Source organism: Athene noctua, chromosome 12 (genome assembly GCF_965140245.1).
Source record: "Athene noctua chromosome 12, bAthNoc1.hap1.1, whole genome shotgun sequence".
Taxonomy (NCBI): Eukaryota; Metazoa; Chordata; class Aves; order Strigiformes; family Strigidae; genus Athene; species Athene noctua.
The window spans coordinates 8,480,733-8,502,891 of NC_134048.1; the positions used below are offsets into that span (position 1 = coordinate 8,480,733).

The 22,159-nt window shown below is 38.8% G+C and overlaps 1 protein-coding gene across 13 annotated transcripts in view; it reads right to left on the reverse strand.

The window, feature by feature from the left end:
• TENM2 (teneurin transmembrane protein 2) overlaps positions 1 to 22,159 on the reverse strand; it is an 808,680-nt gene that overhangs the window by 607,016 nt on the left and 179,505 nt on the right. For all 13 annotated transcript variants that reach the window (XM_074916403.1, XM_074916402.1, XM_074916400.1 and 10 more), the window contains one exon: positions 14,747 to 14,853. The gene's annotated coding sequence lies outside the window, so the exon portion shown is untranslated. The remainder of the gene's footprint in view (positions 1 to 14,746; positions 14,854 to 22,159) is intronic.

Genomic DNA, 22,159 nt, shown 5'->3' on the forward strand with positions numbered 1-22,159 from the left:
ATTTCCTTTGGTGGATTAAAAGTACTTTTCCACAGATTCTAAACTTCTCTGGAGAGCACAATGGATTCCACACAACGGTAGGTTCTATGGAGAAGGTGTTTCTATTATAGATTTGTTTAAAATAGTACGATTTTTTTAAGAGTATAGCTGGAATATATAATAAAAATGGCTTTTAGTATTGCTATGCGTGTGATTGTGATCTGTTACAGTAATGAATAATCATTATAGTAAGGTAAAAAAAAAATTAAATCAATAAAACTACCTTTGGGTTCTGTAATTTATTCAGTAGTTTTACTGAAAATTTACCCTCAACTCAAAATAAGTATGAGGTCTTAAAGCAGTAACTGCCAAACATTTGAAGACAATTACTCTTCATTACTTTCTTTATAAAATATTCTTTTTATTACAGGAGTACAGTGCCACTTCATCAAAGAACCTGTTCTAACACTCTGACAGAACCTAGATCTAACTTAAGGGAATTACTTCAGATTGTTATTACACTAGTTTTAACAAACAAAATACCTCACAAGAAAACCAAAATCACCATCCCAGCACACCCCAAACCACATACAAACCACAGATGAAACAGTTCTTGCAAGAATATTGATTAAATGAATTATAATCACGTTTTTCATGCAGCTGTGACAGCAATTCAGAAAAAAAAAATACTTTGACTATTCAGTCCAGTTAAAGTGCACATTTTAACACGTATATCATAACACTTAGTTCAAAAATATTGACTTTACATGTATATTTTCTCCTGTCCATTACAAACTGTAGTAATTTCAAGTTAAATCAGAATTAAACTCGAAACATGAAAAATTGTATCTCATTCACATTAGCATTAAATTGACTGGGATTCATTCTCTGAATATGAAAGAAGTATTCTTCACAAGAAGTCTGTTGTTAAAAACAACTTGTGGACAGACATCATGAAGAGCTGTAGAATTATCAGCTATTACCTTTAGGGGTAATTTACCGAGAAGGTTAAAGAGGTACCCATTTGCTATGGAAGCATTTCAAGAGTTACATCCATTAAACACTGTGACTGAGTGCTACCTTTGTCAAGCGCCCTGGTTGCTATTCCTTTTTCACTCAGTGTTACTTTCTTACTCCACTTTAATGATAAAAGAATTAGTCATTTTCTTCTAAATAAATTCCATCCTAAGCATGTACACAAACCCATGGACAGTAACAGATACCTTGTATATGAAACCTAAACACAGAGAGCTTGAAAGAAAATGTGCCATTTACTCTGAAACACTCTGTACAAATCATGTACGTTTATTTAGAAAGAGCACCAACATGTAAGCAATGATTTTCCAAAATCCAGGAAACATTAAGACAGCTGATGACAAGGAAAATCTTGACTTTCAGTGAAGGGTAAAGAGGAAAGGAGCAAAAAAATATCCTTTTTTTTTGAAATGGCTGGATGGTCAGCAGAGGAGGTATCAGGTAACTGAAGTTTCTACTCTTCTTACCTCAAACCAACTTATTCTTTTTCCGCCTTGTAGTCATAAACTTTCAGGTACTCTTACAGAACTAGGGCACCTTGCAAAGAACAACACTGATGACTGTATTATTTCTCCAAGTGATAAAGTATTTCCTCATTGATTGATTTGCAGCTATCATAAAAGAATTTACACCATCTCCTGTTTCCAAGAAAAGGCATCCTATTCCAGCAATTGAACTAGAAGAGAGGCAGACACTAACCTAATGAACTGTATGTGCACGTGCACATGAAATAAATGACTAGAGATCTCATATAACTGTTCTAATTTACAGAAGATGGCACTGGCAGTAAGATTTCAAGTATTTAGTTACTCTTATTTTATAGGATCGATAATTGTTTCACCTGGAATAAACTCAACGCTTGCTAGAAATAACCACATACTTACCTGAGCAGCCAGCATGAAGCAGAAGACTCTGCCTGCGGAGCGGCAGACATCCATTGTGGCAGCCTGTCGTGCCTCCCTGCCTACACAACAAGACACCAAGATTTGGTACTTTGTAAGGTTCTTCCCTGCAATAAAAATACCTGACATTTTTGTAACACTGTCCCTGACCACAGTTGATGAGAGGCTTCCCTCCTGAGGTCCTCCCACAGATACCTCTCCTCCTCCTCCATCCATGCAAGTTACATCAGGATGAATAGACAATGGTGTCCGTCTTCACTAAAACCCAGCCTCTCCCCTCTCGGCCTTCCCAAAGCCATTGTTCTTTACTTGCCTACAGCAACCTCATCCCTAAGGAGCTTTGATAAACAACTCCACTTTCAGCATACGATGGATATGAAGAATCTGCACTCACTGAGGAATCGGGAATGGTTTCATGTTTGTATTTAGGAATACTCTGCGCATCTCACACGAATGTGGCTGGCTCCACTACTGCTTTAGCAAAACCTAAGATGTAGTATGGCCTGTTATCGGAAACTGAGGGAAATGGCATTTGGGAAGCCTGCCCATCTGTCTGATGTGCTGGCCAGTTAAAAGGATTACAGCCATAGCTTACTGCTCGCTGCTCCAACCAGCTCATCAGTTCTTCCACAGAAGAAGTTCTCAGTGTTCTTGGCCCTCATACATGCTCCAGATGGTTCTTTGGTAAAGCTTCTCAAAACCACTTTTGCCACCTACATGTGCCAGAAGTAGTCTAATGCAGAATTATTATTTTCAGGGTTGGAGAGAGACAAAGAAAGCATCAGGGAAAGTACAAACGTGATTAAAGGTTTGTTGCGGTTTAACCCAGCAGGCAGCTAAACACCACACAGCCATTTACTCACTCCATCCCAGGGGGATGGGAGAGAATTGGAAAAGTGGTAAAACTTGTGAGTTGAGATAAAGACAGTTTAATAGACAGAAAAGGAAGGGAAAATAATAATAAAATAATATACAAAACAAGTGATGCACAAAGCAATTGCTCACCACCTGCTGAACAACGCCCAGCCAGTCCTCAGACCACCACCCCCTGGCCAACTCCTCCCAGTTTTTTTGTTCAGCATGATGCCATATGGTTTGGGATGTCCCTTTGGTCAGTTGGGGCTAGCTTTCCTGGCTGTCCCCTCACAGTTTCTCATGCACCCCTAGTGTGTTCGCTAGCAGGGCAGCATGAAAACCTGAAAAGTCCTTGACTTGGTATAAACACTGCTTAGGAACAACTACACCATCAGTGTGTTCTCAACATAATTTACATCCTAAATCCAAAACACAGCACTACATCAACTACTGGGAAGAAAATTAATTCTATTCCAGGTGAAACCAGGACAATATCCACCCCTTATTCTATACCATCTATGTCATGCCTGGGTCCCACACTTTCCAATACACCCCAGCTAATCACCACCACCTTTCCTGTCTTTTGATACATACACACAGATGCCATTCCCTTAGTCTATGGGCCATCTCTCTGAAACATCTGTTATATTCATTTAGTCTACAACTTTGGGTTCCATCTGTTTTCAAGAGTCCTTCAGGGCAAGAGAGATGGCGTGTGGTGATGGATTGTTGCATGATGAAGCCAGTTCTAGTTCTATCACCACTGCACTTGTCTGGTTTTGTCATCAGTGCACTTTGCTCTGCTTCATCAGAATTCATTAATCTGAGCAATGCTTACTGTAATACCATTGATATGGCATATAGCAAACACCGTAGTGATGACATACAGTATTATATATGAGGTAACATCATACAGTTCAAATCACTGGCTATTCTCATGCAAAATCAAATCCCCTTGAGGTACACATCAGACTTCTCCATCCTTCTGTATTACCCACCAAGTGCAGCTAAGGTCATTGAACACAAGCTATCCCACAGATGGGTCTGCCTTTGTCCAAGGCAGGAATAACCCAGACTGTCTTCTCCAGCATAATATTACACGCACTACAGAGGCTTTATCCCCTTCTACAGTACAGGGCCAGCATGATTGGCAGATTCCCTAGCACTGACTAACAAGGTCAATGGTTGCTTTCACCACTGTGAGCATGTGGCACTTGCCTTGGTGGTTGTGCAGGAGTGTGGTACCAAAGGGGCTTTAGCGGCTTGGCTGGCCTGATTACATCACATGTTTCATATTCATGGATAACCTGTGCAATAGTGTCCATCGTCGAGCCCACCCCTCAGTTCCACGCCCATCCAGATGTTGCATCATTTCCTTGATGGCCTGAGGTTGCACCAGGGAAAGTTCAGACTAGTTATTAGGAAGCATTTCTTTAGAGAAGGGGTTGTTGGGCGTTGGAATGGGCTGCCCAGGGAGGGGGTGGAGTCCCCATCCCTGGAGGGGTTCAAGAGTAGAGTTGATTTAGAGCTTAAGGATATGCTGTAGGTGGGAACTGTGCTAGGTGAACGGTTGGAGTAGATGATCTCCAGGGTCCTTTCCAACCTAGATGATTCTGTGATTCTAAGGTGTTACGGGCCCACCAAGCTATAAATAATTCACCCTTATGTTGCCAATCGAGATTGACCTGAGCCACTTCAATCTTAGAAGCCTGATCCACCTGCTGATTGTTTTATGTTCTTCAGTGGCCCAACTCTTCCATATTGTGTTGGGTTTGCGTGTGGTGGGGTTCTGGTAGCGGGGGAGGGGGCTATAGTGGTGGCTCCTGTGAGAAACTTCTTTGAAGCGCCTCCAGCTCCCAGTGCAACCTGCCTCTGGCCAAGGCTGAGCCAGTGAGTGATGGTGGCTGTAGCTCTGTGATAACATATTTAAGGAGGGGAACCTGAGAGGAGGAGGGGCAGTTGTGAGGGAGACACCTCTGCAAACACTGAGTTCAGTGGAAGAAAGGAGGGGGGGAAGGGGGGAGGTGTGCCGGAGCAGAGACCCCTGCAGCCCGGGGTGAGAGGGCGGGCTGTGCCCCTGCACCCAGGGAGGTCACGGTGGAGCAGATGCCACCTGCAGCCTGGGGGTGACCCCATGCTGGAGCGGGGGCTGTGCCCAAAGAAGGCAGGACACTGAGGGCAGCCCAAGCTGGAGGAGTCTGTTGTTGGGAGAAATGCAGCCCATGCCAGGGATCCACAATGGAGCAGTTCATGAAGGGCTGCAGCCTGTGGGAAGGACTGATGTTGGAGAAGTTCATGGAGGACTCTTTTGTGAGAGGGACCCATGCTGGAGCAGGGCAAGAGTGTGAGGAGCCCTTCCCCTGAGGAGGAAGGAGCAGCAGAAACAACGTGTGATGAACTGTCTGCAACCCCCATCCCCTGCACCACTGCAGGACAGGAAGTAGAGGGATGGGGAGTTTTTATTCCTCAAAACGATCTCCTCTGCAGGTCCCCTGACCTTTGTTTTAAGGCAAAAATGGCTTTCAGAAGAATTTGTACTACTTTCTTCCCTTTCTCAAAAACCTTATTCTGCTGTGTTACCCCATACAGTGATGTTGTCCGTGTATTGCAGATGTTCCAGATCTTCACCCTGTTCCAGTGGAGTCTGGATCACTCCATGGCAAATGGTGAGACTGTGTTATTTTGTTCAGCATGATGCCATATGGTTTGGGATGTCCCTTTGGTCAGTTTGGGTTGGCTGTCCTGGTTGTGCCCCGTCACAGTTTCTCATGCACCCCTAGAGTGTTCACTGGCATAGCAGCATGAAAACCTGGAAAGTCCTTGACTTGGTATAAATACTGCTTAGGAACAACTAAACCATCAGTGTGTTCTCAACATAATTCTCATCCTAAATCCAAATCATAGACACTATACCAGCCACTAGGAAGAAAACCAACTATCCCAGCCAAAACCAGGACAAGATTACAGCATAACAGTAATAATTTTTACTTTTTCCTTCTCCAATTCAAAGTTTTGCTGGTCCTTGAAGTAAAAGTCAAGTCAAAGGCTTTCTTTTCTTTTTCCCACTGTACACATGTGCTATAATCAGAGAGCACTGAAAACAATAATAGAATGTGCCACCCCCCTGCCACCCGACCCCCCCCCCCCCCCCCCAAAAAAACCAAAACAGAATAAAAATCACAAGATACATACTCTGTAGAAGCATCCAGAAAATCTATTGTGTGTCTTCAGTGTGCAAGTGCACTCAAAGAACAGCTTGGTACTAAAATGTGTAAAATGACTGACATTACTATTCATTTCATTGTAGAAGGTAATCAAATTGGTAAAACACTAGTAGCCCTGCAGGAAATCCACACTATTATTGATTATCTTCTCATGCTTGACAAGTTTGCAAGTAGATTTCAAATCTACAATCATAATCTTTCCAAGGACTGAGGTTAGGCTGGCCGTTATGTACAAAGGACATAAAAATAGCCTTTTATCAGTCTGTCTGCACCTCTCCTCCTCAAACCAAGACAGTACACACACAGGTCTGGAATTAGACTTTGCTTGGGAAGAAAAATGCAAAACTGGCATTGGGTACTTAATCTTTTTCTACAGTATCCATCATTAAGTTTTTCCTGCATCTATCAGTGGACCCATAAACACCTAGAAATTCCTTCTGTAATGAGCATACATTTCTGTAAGAACCCTCCTTGCTACTCTTGCTAGTCCTTGCTACTTGAGCTTCAGTTGAGCTTAAGACTTCCCATCTGAAAGTTGCCCATCTGAAAATTTTTTTTTCCCCCCACTGCTGTTACTAATGTAGGTTAACATTATCCAGACTGATGCAGTCCATCCATGTGCAATTAGCTCTAAATGACAGTCACTCAAGGATAGGGTAGGAGCAAAGGTCCTTCCCTCTCAACACTGCAAAGGTAAGTCTGTTTCTCTCGGCTTAGAGAGAGCAGTTCATATCCTGATCCTGCAGTCCTAGATCATTTCTTTCTAAATCTCACCTACATGTGCCAATTTGTTGTGATTTAGGAATATACTCTTGGCCATACAGCCGAAGATTACGGATCAGTAAACCCTTTTGAAACCAAATAACAGCTTTAAACTGGGTTATCACAATCTACAGAAAAATATATAGTAGTTTGAGAAAGAGCATCACTATAAAACAAAGTCCATATTTTGAATTAATTATACCATTTCATATTGTAGATTGACGTACAAAAATATGTATTTGTAAGGCCATGCATAGTCAGTCTTCTCTCTTCAAGGCAAACTCTTCACTGACTTGCTTTGAAGTTGCAAATTAATAAAACATTAGGTGAAACAACCATCCACACATAGATATTAAGTATCTCCTAAGTAAACCAGAAATAAGTCAAGCTCACTCTTGTCTCTGTCACACAGAAAATCACACAATAAATGCACTACAAGAGCTGATAGATTATAGCTCACCTAACCAGCACAGGTTAACTAGACAGTTATATTTCAATTAAAGAAAAAAGCCAATTGTCGCATGTCTTATTATCATACTAAAACATCTTGGCAACAATTAATAGCTACCCAATTCATAGAAATTGCTTTCATTATTTTTGAAGCAGCTACTTTCTTTGAATGTAATGACTAAGAGAAAAGGAACAGATGTTTCTGTTGCTAAGGAGATTGAATTAAAAAAATGAGATAAAGCAAATATTTAGAATATCTTTTTTTAAAGGAAAATTCCTTCCACTTGGATTTAACTACTTGCGTTATAACCACCAGCACAGCCAGCTATCATGTAACAAAACACCAATGTGTTTCTTTTTCTGCATTGTGATTGTTCTACTGCAATATATTCTGCATATTTATTATAGGATAACACAGCATAACAAATGAAGATGCCTAGACACATACACCACCATCTCTATGACTTGAGTAGCTGCAGATGCTCATTGTCAAAAGCAGATATCTGCATAATAAGCCAGATTTCTGCTAAAGTGAGGGAAACTTCAACTGTCCATGAAATGTTCCACATTACAGTTATGACAAAGCTAATATTAAAAATAAGAAAAAAGATGCAATGTTGTAAACAAAAAAAAATCTACCACTAGGCAGGTTGTTTTAATGTACATGTTCACATTACCGTAATTAACCTCGTGTTGTACAAGCACGGCCCAGATTGCCAGCGGGTATAAAAAGCTAGGTCAGTAAAGACTTGTATCAAGTAATGCTGCTTCTGCTATACATGCTCAAAAAGGCATGGTTATACCCATCTGCCAGTAAAACAGGTGAGCAGATGCTAGGTTAAAAAAAAAAAAAATAAAAATCCATTTATATTGAGTTTATTATACCAAAAATATAATTTTTAATTATTCTGCTGAAACCCATACTTTGAAAGGTATATTTTGGTTTTCTGTAGCAGATCATGTAAGACAATGGTGTTCATACTGTTTTTCCACTTCAGGTCACTGTAAACATACTAACATTACCAGTAATGTTTATGTAAATTACAAACTTGTATAAGGCACAGTGAAACCGAGAATAAATAATAGCTTGAAGATAACTAGCAAACCACAACCTTCCCTGCGTACAACTTCAAATTGAAAAGAAGAATAAAAGTGTAGAACAAAAATCATTTGTGCGATGAATCATCTTGCCTCATATGCCTACTGGAATTGCAACACTGCTACAGTGCAGCATAATCTTGTCACTCTCCAGTGCCCTACTGACATGTTTTTCTACTGCATTATTAGCACCCTTGGAGGACTCCCTATTACTCAAAACTGATTTATTCTTGTAAGGTATCTTGCTCACTCTAATATCTCCTTTCCTGCAGTCAATAGCAGCCATCTCCAGGATGACATCTGAGCCTGTTTTCAGGCTTATTGTAACTGATTCATGTCCCAGCTTCAGTGGCAAATATATATAGCTGTCAGATGGAGTACTGATGGTGGTAGCTCTTCCTGATACCAAAACGTCTGTAAGCACTGAACATTTTGATTTCTCACTGTGATGGCAGTTTAGCTCTATCTACTGCTTCTGTTTTCTTTCTACAAAATCTGATTTTTGAAGCTTGCTGACTAAAAGTTAACTTGTGATTTGATTTCAGACTGATTCAGAACTGGAGCATATTTTATAACAGGCATTCAAAGCCTAATGAACCAGTTTATACCTGCTACTTCTATAAACACAAACAGCACAATGAAAAGCAAAGGAAAAACCTGGAAGAAAATGTCTATTTACACAAGACTGCCTTCTCTTAAATATTTTTTTTTCTTTAAATACACAAAAATGAGCTGTTCATGAGGGCCAAGGAACCAGCCTGGACTGGAATGAATGGAACTGAAATGCAGCTTTATCTACTCATTCCTCACATGTGTGCTCTATTCCACCAAAAACATTTATCAGACACCTACACAGCCACACTACCTCAAACTCCAGTCACAAAGTAATTACAAACAGAGGGTTCCTTCCAAGAAGGATGCTGACTGCAAACCTTTTCCTTTTAACGAGGTAGCTCTAAAATATTTCAGCTCAGGATTCATCAAACATGAAGAGCTACATCATTCTCAAGCACATAGAGTTTCTTCTGAAGTCACAGCAAGTTTCCAGTAAGACTTCAGAATTGGCTCCACAACAATCTAGAATTACCAGTAAAGGAAAGGATAGATAAAATTGTAAATAAAAGACAGATTGCTAAGAGCACCACAGCTAGGATTGTACATTTTCCTTGATGTCAGATACCCTTATTCAGTGCTTGTAGCAGGATACACAGAAGTATTTCAGAGAGCATCATCTGTGATGAGCTGCAACTCTTTTCCTTGGGCTCTCCAAGCACAGCCACAGAATGCCATTTCAGAGTTTCTAGTCAAGATCTGTCCATTTCAGCCTCACTGTAAGAAGTATACTAACATTTCCCTCAAGCTTGCATTCTAGGTCAGTCGAAATATCTACAACATTTTCTCTTTCACCCACAGTCCCATTTTCCCATAGAAAGAAAAAGATCAGTTTTCTTTCTAAAATTATGACATTTATTAAAACCTGCCCTTAGTTAGAAAAATCAGACAAAGCTCAAATGTGTTTGTTTTGGTTTTTTTTTTTCCCTCCACAGAGCCTTTTTTATACAAAACCTCATATCCCACTGAAGTATATGAAAAATATATGAATTACACAACTTCATGGCACAGAATGCAGATTACTGTTAGTAAAACCTGTACCTAACTCCAAGAGAATCCTCATAAAAAACTGAATAATATCAGCATCTATTTATCAACACTCAACTTTGTATGCTACATAGTAATCAGTTAAAAATACAGTATTTCAAACATGTTAGTTATCTTTGCTAGACATTCTTACTTGATATTTAGTGATAATTTTGTATTTTTATACAGTTTTTCTCATTACAGACTCTCAGTTTGAATACTTATATGTAGAGTCCACCAAAAATATTTTAAGATAATTTATTTTTTTTTTGTAAATCATCCTAGACTTACTGTTCTGCTTGAATTATTCCCGTCTTCCACACATCTGACAGAATCCTGAATTTATCCAAAATAAGATTCAATTTCTCATCTATTCATGCAGGACTTGAGAAATGACAGTGTTTCATTTATTTCTTCAAATCAAATCTTGGGTCTTAAGAAATGCTGCTAAATAAATTTCTCTCCCAACAAGTATTTTTGCAGCTCTAAGGGCAAAGTGTGGGCATATGTCCTGATAAATTTAAAGTCACTCCTAAAACTAAATAGGTCAAACCACACTAATATTCTACTAAACTCCATAACAAAGACAGAAATGGAAAGAAATACCATCCCTTCTCCCTTGAAATATGCTTTAGTAGAACAAGTGATTGGTGATATGGCATAATTTACAAAAGCATGGGTAACATCTTAATTCTGCTTCTGTAAACATCATTCATACTACAACGATCCATTTTAATTGAATATATATCCTTGCTCTTTCATCATGCTGAATTATTGCTGATAATTCCAGGAAGTGTCCATTTTACTATAGTAATTTAAAAAAAAAATCAAAAACAATTTTCCAATGCATTGTATCTTATTAGGGATACAGATTTAAGGGGAGGGGTGGGGAATGGGAGTACAACATTGTAGCAATACTGATTTATTGGTTAGTTCATAATTCAGAACAATTTACTCTAAGTAAGTTTTATGCTTACACAGGATGGTATTCTGACATTGCTGCCAAAATAGTTATGCAGGAGAAAAATCAATAGCAGAAGTTACATTGGTTTTGTGGTTCCATTTCTGAGTGCAAATATTTTATTTATCAAGTTCTGATCGTGAGTTTGCTGCTTAAGAAATAAAAAACACAACTATTCAAAAACACAAGTATACAAAAAAAATCAATGGAAAGGAAATAACTTGCTTTAGGGAAGGATAAGAGCATACTTAAAAATAAAATTCTTTACAAGACTACATATTTAGAGAATATAGACATTTTCCTCACATCTATTGACTAGTATTTCAGCAAAACAGGATTTTGTATCTTTAAAAGATACAAAGAAGTACATTTATGCAATCTCATGGAAGTGAATCTATTCAATGGAAGTGGAGTTTGGGGTTTTGCAGGACGGTTGGGTTTCGGTGGTTGGTTTTGGTTTGGTTTTTTTTGGAGGGGAGGTGTGCAGACTGTGAGCACAGAACTACACTAGAAAGGTAGAAAGGGGAAAGGCAAATTAAAGAATTATGAAAAGTCTTAAGTGCAAGCACACTAGAAATAACTGTTAACTCTCACTGAAGGTACCTCTCAGGAGCTGGCCAGAACAAAGGTACATGCAACTGGCAGTAGCAGCCCTGGAATTTGGCAGAAACCACACAAACAAGTCTTTGATCTATAGGCTCAAACACAAAGCATTAATGTTGGTGATGGATACTGTCACTTAGAAGATCCATGAACATTTCACATTATTTTGTATACTTTTGTTCCCTTTAAAAATCATTGGAAAGTAACAAATCAAACATGTAAGCCTGATAATAAAGAGGGCTACATTTTCTCAATTTTCTCAAGTAGTTTTGATTATTCATAGCAATGTGAGTTTACAGAAGGTTTTCAAAGCATACAGAACATGTTCTTTTATACAGAGCAGCAGCCCTAAAAGTGCAAAAAATTTTGCATCCTCCAGACCCAGAACTAAGAAGAGCACCAAAGATGGCAGTGACTGAGAGGCTGTTTTCTTCCTTCTCCCACAGAAGAAGGGAATTTACAGCCAAGACGCATAGAGCTAAGAAAGTGCATCCTCCCTTGAGGATAAGACCAGAAGGGTTTTGTTAAACTTTCTTCTTTACGGTAGTTACTTTCTAAAGGCTTTGATCCACCATAACGAGGTGATAGCAGTCTTCGCTGAAAAAAAAAAAAACAACCCAAATAAAACCCCCAAACAAAAAGCAAACCTAACAAATATGCTGAAACACTGATGTCACAGCAATGGCCTCTGAATAACATAGAAAATGTCAGAGAAGGACACAATGTAGGGAAATTATTCTCAATATTTTTGTTTGGGACCTGATGGTGAGTGTTTTTCAGTTGTCTAAAGGACAAAAAAAATTAAAAGGCAGAAACAGGCAGTGCTGAGAGTCTGGGCAAGCAACACAAAAGAGAAATAACTGAGAAGTTACCAGCACCACTTCATCACACAAGCAAATCCACAGGAACACAAATTTAATGAGGGAAATAAAGAAGATGGGCTGAAGACAAGAGGTGGCACCAACAGCTGGGACAGAGCCCAGGACAAACTCCCAACTCCAAACCCGCAGTGAAGGAAATATCATTGTGGCATGTAAAGACAGAACATCTCAGAAAACCCCAAAGTCCCCAACATAAAACCTCAAATCAGGCAAAGTAATATACTGTGTGCGATCTTCTTGTGGTACCCGTGTTCTTCCCCTGTCCTGGGGGTCTGTGAGGGCTCCTCCCTAAGCTGGAGGAACTGATGGAAATCCTCTTAAGCAACTGCTTCACTGCTAATGAAGGAAGAAGGCTCTGCTTCTCACAAACACCACAGCATTCAGCTCTCTCGTCCTAGCATGTGTCTCAACTCAAATCAAACCCACAGCAAACTCCCACAACCATATGATGAGGAGCAGTAGGAAGGAATTCTTGGTAGCTGAAAATCCTTCCTGTTCTCAGTATTTTCCAGAGCAACATAGCCACCATTTTGCAAGGTTAAAATGGACACATTTCAACCTGAATTACCGCAGGGAATTATGACTGCGATTTCACATTCAGCTTTGCTCCTGACCCGCTGTCGGACCTTGGGAGATCACTTGGCACTATTCAGGTTCCCTTATAAAAAACAGGCAGCAAAACCAAACAAACCAAGACTACAGCAGGGGATTCTGAGATTGAGCTATCAGGTGTTTTGAAATTTTCACTGAGGACCTCCTTCTGCAGCCTTTTATTGACAGACTGCAGTTGAAATACAGAGCAGAAGTGAGAGCTTCCGGACCAATGTCTTTTATCATTTAATATCATTTCTCCAGGAATCTGGTATGAGAAGTACTCGTCAATCTGTTCTTTAACTATTTGAAGATGGGCTATGAAGATCCCTCAAAACAAATTTATGAACTTTTACATGAAGTATATAGATACATTTATAACAGTAAAAACAATTTTCAGGAATCCCCTATTGTATTTTTCTAATTATACAGAATTGGCAGAAAACTATCATGAAACTCAGACCTGCATGAAAGTAAAACAATAACTCCACAATCCGACCAAATTTTCTTTCCCAATATAAAGAACTACTTATACTGAAGCATTTCTGGTTTTCTCATTTTAATTTTCTTATACTACATAAACTTTGGAAATTCAAAGATTCAGGCACTTAGAATAATTTCTTTTATAAGCAGGGAGCACAGATCTTAATGGTCTAAAACCTTAAGAAACAGAGAGTCATGGAGTCAGAAAATAACCTTTTAGTAGAAAATACATAATGACAACCAATTGAACCATTGCAAGCAATGCAGAAGAATGTGTTGATTTTTTCAGTGTGAATGAAAGAATTCACTCGGAATTTGGTGCTTATCATATCTAAACCTCACAATTTTGCCATGCTTTTAAAGACATGTGATACAGTTTAAAATGTTACATTAAACCAACTCCAACTAAAACATTCATTTTACAAAAGGCACAATCTAGAAGTAGTTTCTTAAGAAGTATTGACACTGAATTAAATGGCTTGAGTAAGAATTTTCAGGTGTATCACAAAAAACTGTATTCAGTAAAGTTAAAATCTCCAAGAGAATAAAAAGCTCAAAATTTAAAAAAAGTTTAAAATTTTTAAGGGAATCCATCAACTGAAGGTTACTATTTGCTTTACTCTTGAGTTACTTCTAAGCAAGCTAGCCTACTTCCTCTGCTGGACACACCGGGATAAGTGTGTTACTGTATATAATTACATGAATTCCCAGAGCATATGTACAACATTAATTGAATTATAGGGTGTCCTGTGAGCATTCTGTCCAGCAGTTAGAGACACCACAAAAGAACAAGTAATTTGAAATGTTTTTCTCTTAGTTTATCTTTTCTTTGCACAGCATATATTATAGCATCTGCAGATTTTCAACTTGATGATATGTAGCCATTCATACGGACTAAATAGTTTTTGTTGTGTTAAGAATCTCAATAAAAGGTCCACTTGAGTGAAGAAAAATTTCTTTTGATGCCAGGAGCAATAAGCAAACATCCTCATTTGATCCTGAATTTGTCAGGATGGGCAACTCCAGCAAGTGAAAATCCAGGTAGGTAGGAAAAAGGCATATTTGTTTTAGTGAAGCATTCTGAAGTAATTCAGTTGGGCTGGAAAAGACTGAAGTAGATTCTGTAAAGGAAAGTGCTGAGACAAATTGCTTTCCTCTACAAAACCACTTTCCTGCAGAGATCTTTCTAGGCATTTTTCAAGCATAGATGGAAGCACTTCGGTCGACAGTATAAACACATCTCAGAGCAAAACAACATACAAAACTGAAGTTGTGACTACTCACTGAAAGGGGAAGTCTCAGTTCTCTATTTTGCAGTCTTTGTGAGTTGTGTCTTTAGCTCATCAGGTGAGAGAGAATTCTTAATGCGTTGGGCAATGAAAAGCAAGGATCTGTCAGGAAGAAAAAAGAAGTGTAACTTTCAGAAAGAATTAACTGTAAAATACTAGTAATAAGCAAAGACTTAAAAAGTATTTTGGTACTTATCTCTCGGTTTTTAATTACCAAAAGGGCAATGAAATCTACCCACTCTTGGATGTAAAAAATAATCTTCTAGAGGCACCTTTCCATATGCCTCTCATTTTCCCTCCTCCCTGTCCTGAATGTAGACACCCAAGCAATGAGATTTCTTAGTTATTTAATCTTTACACTGCTGAAATGAGTAGATAGGAATGGACCATGCCCTCTCTACTCAATTCCCAAATAAAAGACATGATAATCTTGGACAGTATTCCTCAAAACTTTGAGATCAAGACTTTTTTTCTAGGTATCTTTACTGTGGAAAGTTTAAATTAAAGTACTCTTAGATCTCTCCATTTCACAGACCACTTGTTGCTTCCTCTGTCAATTTGTTCTTCTCTTTCTCAGCATGCAATACTTTATACTACCTGTTGATTCCCACATTTTCCTCAGTATTTTCATTATCCTTAAAAAGATTTTTGGGAAAGAGAAATTACCTAACGTGTCCCCAGCCTCAGCACCTGATTAGTTTTTCACCTGGTCAATGAAATGATCCAGGTAGAGCCACAACTACATGTAAGATAACTTGGAAAAAACATAGGTTTCACCAAGCATTATGAAATTAAACAATAAGAAATAATGGTGAAGAAGTGATTGGTCATGCTGCCAAAGAAATTTGAACAGTTGATACCCACCCACTCAAAAAATACAAAATCACCACAGGCTGGAGGTGGGAACAGACAAGCAGGCCATCAACACTAGAGCCAAATATTTCACAAATACATCTAAAAACCTATAAAGACAAGCTAATGCTTTTCACCGTTACACATGTAACTTTTAAGCAATTTTCTTTTAACATTGAGAGTATTTAACACTGCCAGCTTTATCTATTGCTTTCACTGAATATAAATTAATGGTACTTATTTTTGGTTAAAAAATAAGCTTGATGTACTAGCACTATTTAACTGCTGAGGTCTATCTCCCTGGAAATGAATAGGCATAATTGTATTTCAGGCCAACAGCTTTCCATAAAGCATCAATTATTTAAATAAGACAAAGAATTCGATACACATTGTACATTAGTATCATGTAAAATCTTTAAGGCCAGAATCTAGGCATAAGATCTTCTAAGAATATGAATGTGAAGACAAACCTGTGTTTTTAATTCACAAATGCAGAAGCTGAAATACAGATAACCTCACTAATTAGGGGTTGGAATGCAGTCTTTACTTTCATAATCTCCTTATTTTCACTATTATGCTTACTCTCTTTTGTGCAATCCTATCAACCTGTGCCTCAATGCAAATTACACTTCCATTACATACCTCCCGCTTTCATAATTCTGTGCCGTTTACAGTATTTGCTTATAATTGCTAATTCTTTTATACATTCCCTGTTTGTATATCACTTTTTCAGGAACTGCTGAATTTGGAACAGAAACATTCGTAAGAGCAGCATCAGGTTACACTGAGATACAAACACTGATAATCTACCAAGAAAAAGAACAAGGAGTAATTCGTGAGAGCTCAAATCTGCCTGAAGTCAGACTCATGCAAAAACTGACAACAGGACATGTAGGGTCATCTTTTAATCCTCAAGAAAGACCATCTCATAGAGGCTTAGAAACTGATTATGGGGAGCTGTCAACTAACAGAAAGACACATGTGGCCACTCCCAGCTAAAGTTGAGAAGTAGTTTGACTTTGAAAGCCCGACCAGTTGGAGCACCCAGGCCTCCTGCTCAGGGCTCAGCCGCGGCACAGCATACTGCCCTGCCTGCCCAGGCGGGACTGGAGGGGTCCTGCCAAGGCCAGCCCTCGCCAGGAGGAGCCTGGCAGGCCGCTCAGCCCCAGCCCATCCAGTCCCAGCCCTTCCCACGCCGCACCAGCCGCGCAGCCACTGCTGCGAGCCCCACCATGCCCACCAGCTCCTGCTGGACTCCCATTCATTGTGCTGCTGGTAGCATGTCATCTCATGTAGCAATTTGCATGGAAGAGATAAAAGATGATACAAAAATTACTTCATAAGAAGACTAAATTAAGTACTAAGTTTTTCAAACTCACAGGAAATTTTAAAGCATTTGATTTCCTTTCTCCCCTGACACTGTAAAAAAATGCAGTAGCACTACAATTACTGTTTTCAGTTTCTCCTTTGGCCTATTTTACATGTGAGAGGTCCAAAGAAAGATGAAGCAGTCTAGCAATAACTCCCAAAATGAAAAACTCCCAGAATAAAAAAATTCCCCAAAGCCATCCTAAATCCATGTAGTAAATTAAGCAACAAAAATTAAAACAAGTTTCACGTTTCATTATAGGGTTTTTCAGTAAGCTACTCGTTACCAAAACTGGCTAAAAATGCAATCCGACAAGCTGAGATGTCTCTCTAAATTCTAACAACTCTTTACCTTGATGTGCCTTTCTGTAAGAAGACAGGTGAGAAATATTTGTATACATCTACCAGCATTTACAAATAAGTCAAACCAAGCAAGACAGAAAGCAAAAAGAGACAGAATGGAGTTGTTCCTTTGAAACTACTCTTACAATACCAAATAATATCACATTCTTAAAAAGTAATTTCAGCAGACAGTACCCAACCAGCATAAAAATAGGGTACTCCACTTCTCAAAAGAGAAGGCACGGCCCATGTACCAGCCTGTCACTGACACAAAGTATTTCTGGAGTCTGAGAGACTCTGTCTCTCTTCTAATTTATCAGCATCTAATGATGAGAGATGATTATTTTCTAAGGAGCAGGAGGAACATGGGAGTACCTTTCTAGTACCTGGAAAAGCATCTATTTCCTTCACAGCCACACTGCAAGTTTACAATGAAATTGTCATCCAACGGTCAGTTAATCAGTGAAAAAGGTAAATGAGAATGAAGTTTGTACTGAAAATAAAGTAAAAAAGGGTAAGTTCACCAGTTACCTTCTTGTTAATCATGTGGGGTGTCCATGCCCGGGCAGCGGCAGGGAGGTGCTGGGCCTCTGGCCAGTTCCAACCTGGCCCACAGCGACCCCACCACAGGGCACCCCCTACATGTCCAGAATCATGTTTGCACATGTCCAGAATCCTTCTCAATGTTAGTGAAAATGAGGCACATGTAAAGACTTAAAAAAAATCCAGTGGGTGCCTATTGGTACAAATATCACACGTCTGCCACGGCCGATGTTGCTATTTAAATTTCAGCTAATACCAGCAGTGCTAGTAACCACAGTAACTGCACTTAGTAAGAGTACAAAGAGGGTTAATTAAATGTAAAGAAACGTTGTAAATTACTTTTGAGTGCCGCTGGAGCAATTGATATAAAAATCCATAAATTTACTATACACTTCAAGATCTGGTCCTTATAGAGTAATTTGCCAGTACTATTGAGATGGTATCTACATGCAGTCAGACACTTAAAAACTTTGAGAGAGGATTTGGCACACTTCATGCTGTTGCATGTCTTGCCCTTGTTAATGATTAATTAATGAGTCGTGTTTCTTAGATGAAGGTTATAGATTACACACAGTAACGATAGAAATGGAATATCACAGCTGCAAGCATATAAAACTCAGGGAACTGCAATATCTACATAACACAGACAAATTGTATTTGGTCCTGGTTGGTACATATCTTATCTTGTAGTCTAGTATTAATATTTTTAAAGGGTTTTTTTCAGCCATTATATCATTTAGTGCAAGGTACTTGTCCATGGAGCATCACTAAAACATTTTCCTGCTCATTTTTGGAGCTGCCGGCCCTAGGCCAGACCAGGCAGCCTCCCTGACTCATCGCATCACAGTGCCCAGTGCCATGCAGCACTAACCACTCAGTGCTCACTGCAGCCACGAGGCCACTATTCCCAGTGGATTGACTGGGATCTTGGCATGGAAAGATTGGCGAAGTGTCCGGCAACACCACATGCCCAATTTTCATAGCACTTACAGCACTTTGCATGCTATAGGACAGCTCTGGGTGCCTTCAGCTGTAAGCTGAGAATGATAAACATTCTTATAAATTAAGGTATGCAGTAAATAAACAACAAATACAGATTTACTGGCTTTGTCACGGTCTGTTTCATACAGGTATCTATCACAATACAGAAGGTGACGGGCCACAGAGATTCCAGTTTAGGTCTCACTCAACACTGGAGCTGTGTGAACACATCAGCAGCAGACACCACCTTGGTGTGCAGGCTGAAAGAGGCAACAATGCTACGAGAGGCAGTTTGCTCCATACCTCAGCAACTGGCTTTCCAGTTTTGCAACATCTCCCCTCCTTTGAGCCAGGACAGGAGCTGACGTGTTTACTCAATGAACCCAACTGGGCACTTTACCAGAATATTTCTGTTTCTTTTGTCTCCTACTGCCACAGTTTTAGTCTCCATCAGTTCTTTAGTCTGGCTCAGTGTATTGCCACGTTAAGTATGTAATGACAACATATGGGGCTGGGGGAGCACACGGGGCAGGAACGAGCACGTAGGAATGTCCTCATAGGCAGTGACAGCTGATGGTGGAACTCTAGTGTAAGACAACACATAACCATTTACGTTGTAAGATGACCCCTCTCCTGAACTCTTTGTTTCACGGACTTTACCCTAGCAGCAATAATAAAAAGCCCAAACCAGCGATCTTGCAAGTGACACCATACTTGACTTTGCACGATTAATTTATTCTTAGATAGCATCCGATCAAAATACTGCATAAAGCAAGTGTTCTGAGGAAAAGATATCGTGTACTTCATCCAAAGGCCAGGACAAATTCAAGTTAAAGATTTTAGTTTTGGCTATTGAGTTATTTACGTTTCCTCCCTACTCCTTCCCTTTTTTTGGGCAGCTTGAATAATTGCACTCTAATATAGCCCATGTTTCAATAAAGACAGATAGATGCTTGCAGAGAGTCTCCTTGTAAGTAAAACTGGTACACAGCATTTAAAAAAATGAAGAAATCTAGTACTTTATGTCAACTCACTGTGAATGTGCAGCACAGACTTTATATTCAATGCATAGCATTATCAAGCAACTGATATAAACTAATGCTTTATAAAATACCAAGCATTCCAACAAATCAGAGAGTATCTAGAATTTATATACATTTGATATTTATATAGATACCAATTACTGAAAGTGATACAGATCAAAACTTAATACCCTTGACAAATGAGAGTAAAACTTTCAAGATATGCTTTTCCTCATTCTGACATCAATACATATAATGGAAATTAGGTTTATGAGCTTTAGGCCAAACTTGAAACAAAAAATATGATTTCTTCTTCCTATTAGCCAGTAAAAGATAAGAGAGTGGTACATTAGCAAATGGAAACTAACTGAATTTTGGATAATGAATAATAATAATAATAATAAAGCAGCTTTTAACAGCCATGAAATTATAAACATAAGTTTTTCAATATATTACTGCTGTAGAACAAAAAAAAGAAATTATAAAAAAGAAGAAATTATAGATTTCTCAAGTATGTAAGTTCTGTACCACTTCATAATTGACAACTTTCCAAACTTCTATCTTAAAAAGTTAATCCTTTTTTCTAATTAATCTTTTCCATTGAAGACAACAGTTTAAATTTTCAAGAGAAATCCTGACCAAAGCCAACAAAAACAGGAATGCAGGCCTTGATGGTAACAGAAAAGATTCATCACAAATATCTAATAGCACTGCTTGCAAGAGGCAGAGAATGAAAATCACAGCTGAATCATAGCAGAATACAAAACACGACCCACCAGAGAAGTAACTTTGTTCACATCTTCAGACACACAGCAACCTTAACCCAAATAAAAAGGAAAGCAGTAAAAATGAAAAATATACCAGCCTTTGTGACATATCTACTGAAATATGTATCCAGAAGATCAGGGAGAAAGAATGTAGAAACTGAAGTGAAGCAATACGGCCATCCAAAACATGAAGGAGACCATGACTCCACAAATAAATTAAAAATGCTACAGTGGAGTAACACTAAAAGTTGGTGCTTAACAAGCAACAGCTGTAGTATCATCCCTGCAGGAAGAAGCCTCTTCTAGCATACGAATCGGGAGAGCTGACACTAATAAAGCAACATTATGCTCAGTGAAAAAAAAAAAAAAAAAAAAAAAATCATTCACCACCACTGCTGGGTGTTTTATCCATGTCAGTTACAAAACAGTGCTTTAGATAGATTAAAAACCCCTGGACAACAAACTTCAAAGATTCTGTTCAGCTCCAGGGTATCAGGAGTTCCTAAAACTGCAAGGGGATGAACCTGACAGAAAGAGACCCAAAAACCTCTAGAGGAGAAATTACTAAACCAAATATTTTCAGATTTGTCTTTTTAAATTCACAGGAAAGGGAACTTCATTATTTCAAGAACAGGTAGGTATAGTGCGTATTTTACAACTACAAATAATACTTCTTTTTGTAAATAAAACAAAGGACCGACAGCTAAACAGAAAACATTTATCAATAATTTGGAGAGTGAAGAACAGACAAATTGTGAATAATTTTTTAGTTTCTCAAGAGGAAGAAAAAGGAGTTGGAAGAAGAAAGCAAAGCGTCTGAGTAAGATTCACAAAAGGCACTCTGGTGTTGTGCAGGAGACCAGTGAGACACATTCTGGGCTGTGGCCACCACAGCCTGTGACTCAGTAGAGCATCAATCTGTATAACCAGTGAGAAAACCCCTATCTCCTGATACTTAGTTTTGGGTTAGGTTTTTTTTAAGTAGCTCAACTAAGCAAAAGATTAATCAGTGTCACTGTAGAAAACAGACTACAGCATAAACCTGAGCAATTTACTAAAAGGTGCAAAGTGTTAGTGTATATACATGCATACACGAACACAACTTGCAGCCTGACTCAACCAAGTCCAAGGGGTTCATTGAAACGATATAAACAAACAGCCAAGTAGATAAGAACCTGAGTAAATGAATCAGGAGCTTCACTTGGAAGCATGACAATAAATGTAAGACTGTATTTACCATTACTTTACACTGAGAGTTTTGCAATTACAAAGGAAAAAATAAAATGGAGAAAAGAATAAAACTTACAGTAAAAATGATGGAGTATCATTAACTCTGAGAACTATTGCAAAGCTTCAAAGATGTGCATCATGGCAAGCAGATTCAAACAGTAACAGACAGTTACTTAGGGGAAGCTGCAAATGTCAGGGAGGGGAAGAGGGAACAGAAGAGGTGGATAATCCTGTTAGGCCAAACACAGCTCATCTAAGGAGGAAAGGAACTAGGGCTACCATAAAGGGAAAGGAACATCAGCA